We start from the raw sequence: 9,761 nt of genomic DNA, 5'->3' as shown, positions 1-9,761 counted from the left end.
TATATATTTAACATCAACATTAACCCTCCCTCTCTGCCTACCTGTGCCTAGATGAATAATTCAATTCACTCCCACTTATTGAACAATACAACCACCTCTACCCCCCAACCACCACGTACATACTCCGAGAGCAGCGTGGATCAACTTTACCTCCTTTCGTATCCATAGCAACTTCATGCTGACGTAGTCTCCCCTTTTTTATAAAGTAAAACAAATGGTTATAACCAGTCCCAAATACCCTCCCCTACTCTACCCCTGTATTCACATACCACGAACTAATTGTGTATCATCTTTTAGGGCCATAATTCTACACTCGTGAATGGTAACGACAAAAGTAATCACGACTCATCAACTCTCCTCCCAGACTCTTCCACAGCCAACAATCAGCTGTTCAAGACTAACAACAACGTCCCAAGATGTCCATACACAAATGGTAAAAACATTATTTTTTTTTTTGAGTGGATAAGATACAGTTACATTCATAAACATATGTGGTTACGACCTCAGTAATTTTTTGATATGCTATTTGAGGAATTATTTCACTAAATTTTTTTACTAAAAACTGCAGTGCAGTGAAGACAATGCAATACACATTCCGTGCGAATCATATATTTTATTCTTTTGGTGTTCATTATTACTGTATATTATATCTATTAATACTTATGCATATTCTCCACCTACACATGTTAATTTACTCAAACTAATGTCAAACAAAAATTGGGATCGCCCATAAAAAATTAGGTAGACGACTACCTTATCCCATAGTTAGCCAATATATCTAGCACCCTCCAGCCCTCCTGAATCAGTTTCCTAAAACTAGCCACCCTAATGCCAATGAAGGCAAGCACTAAACCAACCAAATACTACTCAAGCCCGTCCATAACCACTATAACTTCTCTATTATGCCCTCTGACATCCTCACCTTCACCAGACCTAGTGGCATTTACATCAACGACTACCTAGCTGCATGTGAAGTTCGCTTCAATAACTTCAAAATACAGAATGGTAAAACTAAACTAAGCTAAGCTAAACTAAACTAAACTAAACTAAACTAAACTAAACTAAACTAAACTAAACTAAACTAAACTAAACCAAACTGAACTAAACTAAATTAAACTAAACTAAACTAAAAGATAAAATGAATTAAAATAAAATAAAATAAGACAAAAAATAAATAAATAAAACATAAAAAAATGAAATAAAATAAAATAAAATGAAACAAACAAATAGATTAAAAAAAACACATAAAATATAATGATATAACTCAAATAATTATCCAACAACATATAGATACAAAGGACGGATACAAAAACTTATCCCTAATGTTGAAACTTTCACAAAGCCTGTCGTATATCGACTACTGCACGGGACCCAGACAAATGTATCAACATTAGGGATAAGCTTTTGTATCCTTCCTTTGTATCTATATGTTGTTGGATAATTATTTTACTTATATCATTATATTTTATGTTTTTTTTTTATCTATTTGTTTGTTTTATTTTATTTCATTTTATATAATTTCATTTCTGCAATAAATGTGACACTTACCCCACTCCCCTTCCAGGTTGACGAAGTCTCACAATAAATGCTATGTGCAATATGGGGACACTACAGCAGTGGCGGCGTGTTGCCACAGATCCTCCCTAACCCATTCTTAATCCTAGATCAGAACAGACGCAAATGATGTTAAGTGCGTCAACATTACAGAACTGGTAAACTTCCTCTAATATATTTCATGACCCTCTCTTCTAGATGCAAATAGGATGCCCACAAATATGACCTGGACGCAAGCGATATCACTTCCTACCTCTATGTTTCTGATATTGTTAAAAAATGTAGTATCAATAAATTTAATAAAATAGATCCAGCCAAAGGTAAACACGACACCTGTCTTAACAACGAAACAGACCATCATCAAACTTTTTCCAAATCACAACCCCCAATCAGTTGGTCACGAGAAATAGCTGGTGCACCATACACCAGACAGACTCTAATAACAACCACGAGTTTCTCCTTAGGCAACAATAAGAGTTTTATTTCTACCACAACACAACTTCCCATTCCGACAAAGACTGCATGAGTAAAAAATCGTACAGGAAGAACCAACAACAAAAATACTGCTCATACCATGACTCAAATAAATGCTTGGACAGTAAATGCCTCCAACAGAACTTTCACACATCCCCAATGCCCCCACCCCAACAGCAAAGATATTGGTCATACCATGACTCATGTAAACAGACAGTGAATGTTTACAACGGAACTTTGCGCACAACACCAAAGGAAACACCAGTCCCTAGGGAAACGTTTACGTTCCACACAGGGCAGGAGCACTTCAAACAAACAAAACCCTCACATAAAATCTAACCTTACACCACAAACCCCCTAAGCCCCCAGAAAATCACACCAAGGGCATTGGCATTCCAAGGTATAATTAAAAACATACAAACTACATTCTTGGTTGACACAGGCACGAAGATAACCTGCTGCCTCATGACCTGTATACTCTCACTCTTACTCCGCTGATCTTCGTGCCACTTGATGATCCATGACCGCTTTTGAAGCGTCTCGCCATGTCTTTCTGTCCTGTGCCACCCCCTCCTTCCATTCTCTTGGTTCTATTCTGCATATCTGCACATCTTCAACACATCTCCTCCAGTCTTACTCCGCTGATCTTTGTGCTACTTGGTGATCCATAACCACTTTTGAAGTGTCTCGCCATGTCTTTCTGTCCTGTGCCACCTTCTCCTTCCATTCTCTTGGTTCTATTCTGCATATCTGCACATCTTCTTCAACGCATCTCCTCCAGTCTTTTCTAGGTCGTTCAAGTGATCGTCTTCCACGCACTCCACTGTTGAGCACTTTCTTTGGCCATCTATCTTCTTGCATCCTTGTAACATGTCCTGCCCATTTCAATCTTTTTAATCTTATTACATTTTTAATATGGGGTTGTTTTGTTTGTTCTCAAATTTCCCAGTTATGTCTTATTCTCCATTTTAGCCTTTGGTTGTCATACACGGGTCCTAAAATTCTCTGTAAATTCTTATTTTCAATAACTTCAAACTTCTCCATAGCTTTCGTAAAGGCCCACGTTTCGCAGCCGTACAATATGACTGGTCTCACTATTGAGTTGTACAGTCTCAGTTTGTTGTTCTTGATGTTGACCCTTTCTTTTTTAAACAATTCTGTTAGGCTGTAGTAACATCGATTTCCTGCTCCGATTCTGGCTTCTACTTCCTGTTTCATTCTTCCGTCACTGGTCATCTTTACTCCTAAATATTTAAAATCTTTAACACTCTCTATGTCCATCCCCGCAATTAGTACCCTTTCTAGCAAATTAGACTCTCTTGCTACCTTCATTATCTTTGTCTTGCTCTCATTGATCTTGAGTCCAACACTTTATGCAGCTTCTTTAAAGATCGCCTCCAGGTTTTTCATTTCTGTTTCATTCTCTATCATGATGTCAACGTCGTCAGCATACGCTAATAGTTTTATGGTTATATCTTCCAATTTAATTCCTCGTCTCTCCCAACCATACTACCTCTGATTATTTTTTCCATTGTCAGATTAAATAACAGTAGTGAGAGTATGTATCCTTGTTTTAGGTCATCTCCTATCTGAAAAGGTGATGTAGTTTTACTCCCACATCTCACTACACTATTTGTGTTTTCATAGCATGCTCTTGTTAATCTGATGTACTTATGTGGTATTCCTAATTCTTCCATTATTTTCCATAGAAATGTTCTGCTCACTCTATCATAAGCCTGTTTGAAATCGATGAACAGGTATAGCTTACAAAGGATTACAAAGGCAAAGCATGCCGACAGGAGACCTTTTGATCCATATCTAGGTCGGATGCAAAAAAAAAAAAAAAAAAAAAAAAAAAAAAAAAAAAAAAAAAAAAAAAAAAAAAAAAAAAAAAAAAAAAAAAAAAAAAAAAAAAAAAAATTATATTAATAATAAATTAAAACTATAACAATGTAAATAACAATTAAAATACATAAATAAATGCATTGGTTTAGTTGAATAACAAACAGGTAAATGGTAAATGATAATAAATTGACATAACTAATAATAAATGAAAATCAGACAGACAAATTATAACAAAACAAAAACAAATAATATAACATAAATTATAATCATTACAGCATCTTACTTAGGTATTTATCTAAATGATTCTTAAAGCTTCGAACTGAACTACATTGCACTACCTGAGCAGGAAGTTTATTCCATTCATTAACTACACGGTTGGCAAAGTTGTTTCTACCTACTTCCAAATTGAATCTATTTCCGGACAGTTTGAGACCATTGTTTCTTGTCTGATTCTCATTCAATGTGAAAATTTGGTCACTTTTGATGTTGTCAATTCCCTTTAAAATCTTAAAGACCTGTATCAAGTCACCTCTGAGTCTACGCTTTTTTAGGGAAAACAGATTCATGTGCTTAAGTCGATTTTCGTATGATTTATTTTTGATATTTGGAATCAGTTTTGTGGCTCGCCGTTGTACTTTTTCCAGTCTGTCAATGTCTTTAATGAGATTCGGTGACCATACGGAAACAGCATATTCCAAATGTGGACGAACTAACGATTTATATAGCTTGTTAATGAGTGATGGACTTTTGAAATCAAAAGATCGCGCAATCAATCCCAGAATCTTATTTGCTTTCTCAGAGGCTGAAATACACTGCTTGGATGATTTGAGGTCGTTACTGATAATTACGCCGAGATCTTTTTCACTATCCACTTTTGTTAACGAATTTCCAAATAACTTGTAATCGTACTTGCTGTTATTTTTACCTATGTGCATTACCTTGCATTTACTTGTGTTAAATTTCATTAGCCACTTTTCAGACCATTGCTGTAAATTATCTAAATCTTCTTGAATATCTAATTGGTTTGAGTGATCATTTGCCACTCCGCACAGTTTTGTATCATCAGCAAATTTGGAAACAGTAGATTTTAGTCCATGGTCTATATCATTTATATATACTATGAATAGAAGTGGCCCAAGAACGGAACCCTGAGGAACTCCACTTGCAACACTTTTCCATCCAGAAGTTTTTCCATTTAAAACAACTCTCTGTTTTCGACCTTTCAACCAATTACTAGTCCAACCTAATAGGCTACCACTTATTCCATGCAAAGCTAATTTAGTAAGAAGTCTTTCGTGTGGGACGGTATCAAAAGCTTTTGCAAAGTCTAGATATATTAAATCTATATTGTTTCTTTTGTCAAAATTCGAGACAACTGTGTTGTAGAATTCGAGTAAGTTAGTCACGCAAGAACGTTTCCGTCTGAAACCATGTTGGCTATCATTTATCAAACGGTTACTTTCTAAATGATATTCGATAGCATCTCTGATGATAGTTTCCATTATTTTTCCTACGATCGAAGTCAAACTAATAGGCCTATAGTTATTTGGTTTCTTTTTGTCACCTTTTTTGAATATGGGAGTAACGTTAGCTAGCTTCCATTCTCTTGGGACATCTCCGGATATGATGGATTTCTTGAAAATAATTTGTAATGGAACAACAATCTCATTTTTCATTTCCTTTAAGATTCTTGGATGCCAACCGTCAGGCCCTGGTGTTTTATTAACTTTGAGTTTGTCTATACACCTTTTAATTGTTTCTTTTGTTATATTTACCGTAGTGAGTAAGTTTACCCCAGACTTTTCACAGGTTTCAGTTTGGAATTCACTTTGAGGTGTTTCGTTTACGAATACCGAGCTAAAATAATTGTTTAAGAGATTACACATTCCTTCATTTGAATATTCAAGTTGACCGTCAGCAGATAATAGTGGACCAATAGATAATAGTTGCTCCCTATCATATTCCAAATATTTTTCTATTAGTTGTCTTATAACAAAAACTTGATCTGTTGTTGATCTCCCTCTTCTAAAACGGCATTGGTATTCTCCTACTATATGCTCCAGGTATTCTTCCATTCTGTTATACAATATCTTGGTAAAAACTTTATATGCAGCTGATAGTGGGCTTATTCCTCTATAGTTTGTGCACTCTGTGACAGGAACAATGAAAAATTATATTTACGAAAATAAACATATATTAAATTTCACTGAACACTATCACATATCAAAACAAAAAGACAAGGTCTGCTCGACAGGGAGCCAGAATGAACACTACTGGTCCGGCGCCCTGGGACCTGTCACGACGATTTGGCGAGTGAACCGGACTGGTGGTTCCAAAATAGTTTAAACAATTTATATTGGACAAGAGTCCTTGGAACACATATATATAATTACAGTTGATTTTGTTATATTTATACATATAATACTGGATGTTTACATAGGTAATAAAGATGTATACATAATTGTGTACATATACGTACGTGTACATGCGATTGCATATCTACACACGCCCACGAGCCGTTGACCAATATAACTCTAACTTATCATCTTTTTTGTGTATTGGAATGATTATCCCTTTCCTCCAGCTATCTGATATGCTTTCTTTTGTTCAAATTATTTTTATCAGTCGGTGTAGTCTTTTCGTTAAAGAATCTCCTTCTCCTTTCCATATTTCTGATGGTATTTCGTTTTTGCCGGGAATCTTATTGTTTCTTAAACGTTCAACTGCTCTTTTAACTTCCTCCAAAGATATTTCGGGCATCTTTTCTTCTGGTCCTTGGATAGTTCGATTATAATCATTGTTGTCTGGGTTGCTTTCCGTTGGTGGTTTATTAATTCTTCAGTGTTCCTTCCATATTTACATCACTTCTGCCTCTACTGCTATTATTTCTCCATTCATATTCTTTATCATTCTCTTTCTAGCTTGGTACCCAGTTCTTATTCTTTCGACTCCCTGATAAAATTGTCTTATTTTTTCCTCCATGTTTATTTCTTTCAATATTTTCTACTTCCTTTAGTCTGTAATTCTCCCTCTGTACTTCGTTATTTTGTTGTCCTATTACCCGTTACCTTACTCTATTCCTTTCTTCTAGTGCTGCATTGCATTCATTATCAAACCAATGATTCCTTCTTTCTTTAGGTGCGAAACCAATTTCCTGCTCGGCCACTTCTCTTACTATGTTTGACATGTCTTACCAAGTCTGGTTTATACTTTCCTCTTCTGTTTCTTCCTCTAAAATATCCAATATTCTGAACCTATTGATTAATTTCAACTGAAAATTATCCTTTAGTTCTGTTTCCTTCAGTCTTTATATATCAAATATTTTCTTCTTTTCCCCTGTTGTCGATTTCGTCATTGATAGTTTAGCTCTAATCCTTCACAGAACCAGGAAGTGGTCAGTGTTGCAATCTGCTCCTCTATAGCTTCTTACATCCTGCAACGCATTTCAGTGTTCTCTATTGATTACTAGACCTGTATCTTCAACTGAAAGGGGTATACATAACTTCCCAACCATCTCTTACGGAATCAATCTTATCGCTAATCATATTTTCAAAGATAGTATAATGATTTTTACGAGAGATTGGTTTAATAGGAGGATTAGTATATGGTCACAGCACGCCTTTTTTTGCATTTCTAAAGCCAGATTAGTATGATGACATCTTATTTGTAAAAATATTTAACCAACATGTGTAAATATGCACTTATGTATTCCAATGATAACGAAAACGTCAACATTTATGTATATTGATAGACCCATTTGTGGAGGAAATGTCTTGATTGTAAATCTCTAAATAAAATTACATTTCTGTAAATAAATTTGTTTGTCTTACCAACTATAAAATACACAGTAAACCTCAATCAACATCATCATTGCCTCACGATCCAATGAATTCCCCAAAGCATTAACTTGTTAGTATTATAAATAAAACATTTGGTCATTAGCATATCCGAACACTATCAGGAAATTCAAGAAATATACAACTGCATTACATTATTTTTGAAAAATGAGGTCATTCCCCCCCCCCCAAAAAAAATAGCCTTTTGATCCATCCATCCTTAATTGTTTGGGGGACGAGAAAAGCTTATTTTCCACAAAGCAGAAACCAAACACTGTGAAAACGTTAGAATTTAGGTTCTTGGTAGTGATGAGTGGTTTTAGGATGGGTGGGAACGGCTGCTGTGGAATGGAGTTTAGTAAAAAGGAAGATTAAGGGGTGCAGAGCAGACATAAAGTGATGAGGGTGGCATGTTTCTGGGAAACAGTCGTATTGATGTGAAGTGTAACATACTGTAGTAACAACAAAACCACATTATGTTCTATTGTATTTTTTCTACAAAGTATTAGTAGTCATGATTGAAATATGCATTAAACAACGAAAAATATTCAAAACAATCTTTTTCTCTTTGTGAGCTGGTGGCATATTCGGAAACGTGCTGGTCTGACATCTTTCTAATCGTCGGTTTGAGTCCCATATTTTTCTCCGATCCCAAGTAATGACTATTGCCTGCTCCAACAGTCCAAACACATAGGGAACACTGTCAGCTCCTGCCACAGCTACGTACTCCCTGGCAAATGGTCCTCACCTCTTCACTTTATTTTCTTTATATAGTTGTAAAGTTATATACGTCATCTCAATTAAACACGCTAAGTATCTATATACCAGGGGGTAGCGTACACAATTTTATTACAATTCATAAAATAGGACACAAATAGATCACAGCTTGTATATTGGACAAATGATTAATCTATACATCGTAATATATATATATATATATATATATATATATATATATATACATATATATATATACATATATATATACATATATATATATACATATACATACATATATATATATATATATATATATATATATATGTGTGTGTGTGTGTGTGTGTGTATGTATGTATGTGCAAAGTAGACCACTTAGAAAAAAAATTAACAAAGCAGAGCGCTTTCGTACATTACATCTTCAGTGCAAAAAGTACGTAGTTAAACAGTACACATATTTTATATATGCATGAAGAAGGAACAATGGACAGTTTACATAAGAGCAGAGGACATTTATCCCCTGTCCTTCTTCCTTCTTCATGTATAGATAAACTATGTATTTCTAGTTAACTATGTACTTTTTGCACTAGATGTAATATACGAAAGCGCTCTGCTTCGTTAGTTTCTTTTTTCCAAGTGATCTACTTTGCATAAGTGAACACACGTACGCGTGTTCTTATTAGCATATATGCATGCATGCATGTATGTATAAGTGAGTGGTATAAATGGAAAACGGTCAAGAATAGTCTCTTTACCAATCGTGTAATTTTCATTCTTACTACTCATACACCTGTTATAAGATGTGCAAAGATGGTGTGTGGAACAAGGAGGACAGGAGGAAATAGAAGGAAGGGTAGTGAGTGGTGGGATGAGGAAGCAAAGAAGGGTGTAGAAGAGAAGAAGCCGGTTTTCATAGATTGGATACAAATTAAGACGAGGGAATCGTATGAAAGGTTCAAAGTAAAGAGAAGAAAAGTAAAATATAAGATAAAAGAAGCAAAGAGGAGAGCAGATGTGAAATGGGTTAAGATTATGACAAAAGATATTGAAAGTAATAAAAAATGTTTTGGAAAGAAATTAAAGGAGGAAGAGGAGGCGGATCAAGTAGAGAAGAAAAGGTAAAAGGTGCGGATGGAGAGATGATAATAGAAGAGAAGGCAGTAAGGGGAAGATGGGCAGAATATTTTAGGAAGTTGCTAAATGTGAAGGAAGATAGAGAGAGAAAGGTAGTTGTAGTGGGAAGCACTAAGAAAATGAGAGTGATGAGTGAGGAAAATGGAGGAGAAATAAGGAAAGATGAAGTAAAGGCAGCTGTTAAGATGATGAGAGCAGGTA

The sequence above is a fragment of the Oratosquilla oratoria genome, chromosome 41 (assembly GCF_046742065.1).
Source record: "Oratosquilla oratoria isolate Oo_2021 chromosome 41, ASM4674206v1, whole genome shotgun sequence".
Classification (NCBI taxonomy): domain Eukaryota; kingdom Metazoa; phylum Arthropoda; class Malacostraca; order Stomatopoda; family Squillidae; genus Oratosquilla; species Oratosquilla oratoria.
The sequence above is the reverse complement of the archived record's forward strand: the minus strand, read 5'-3'. Positions refer to the sequence as shown.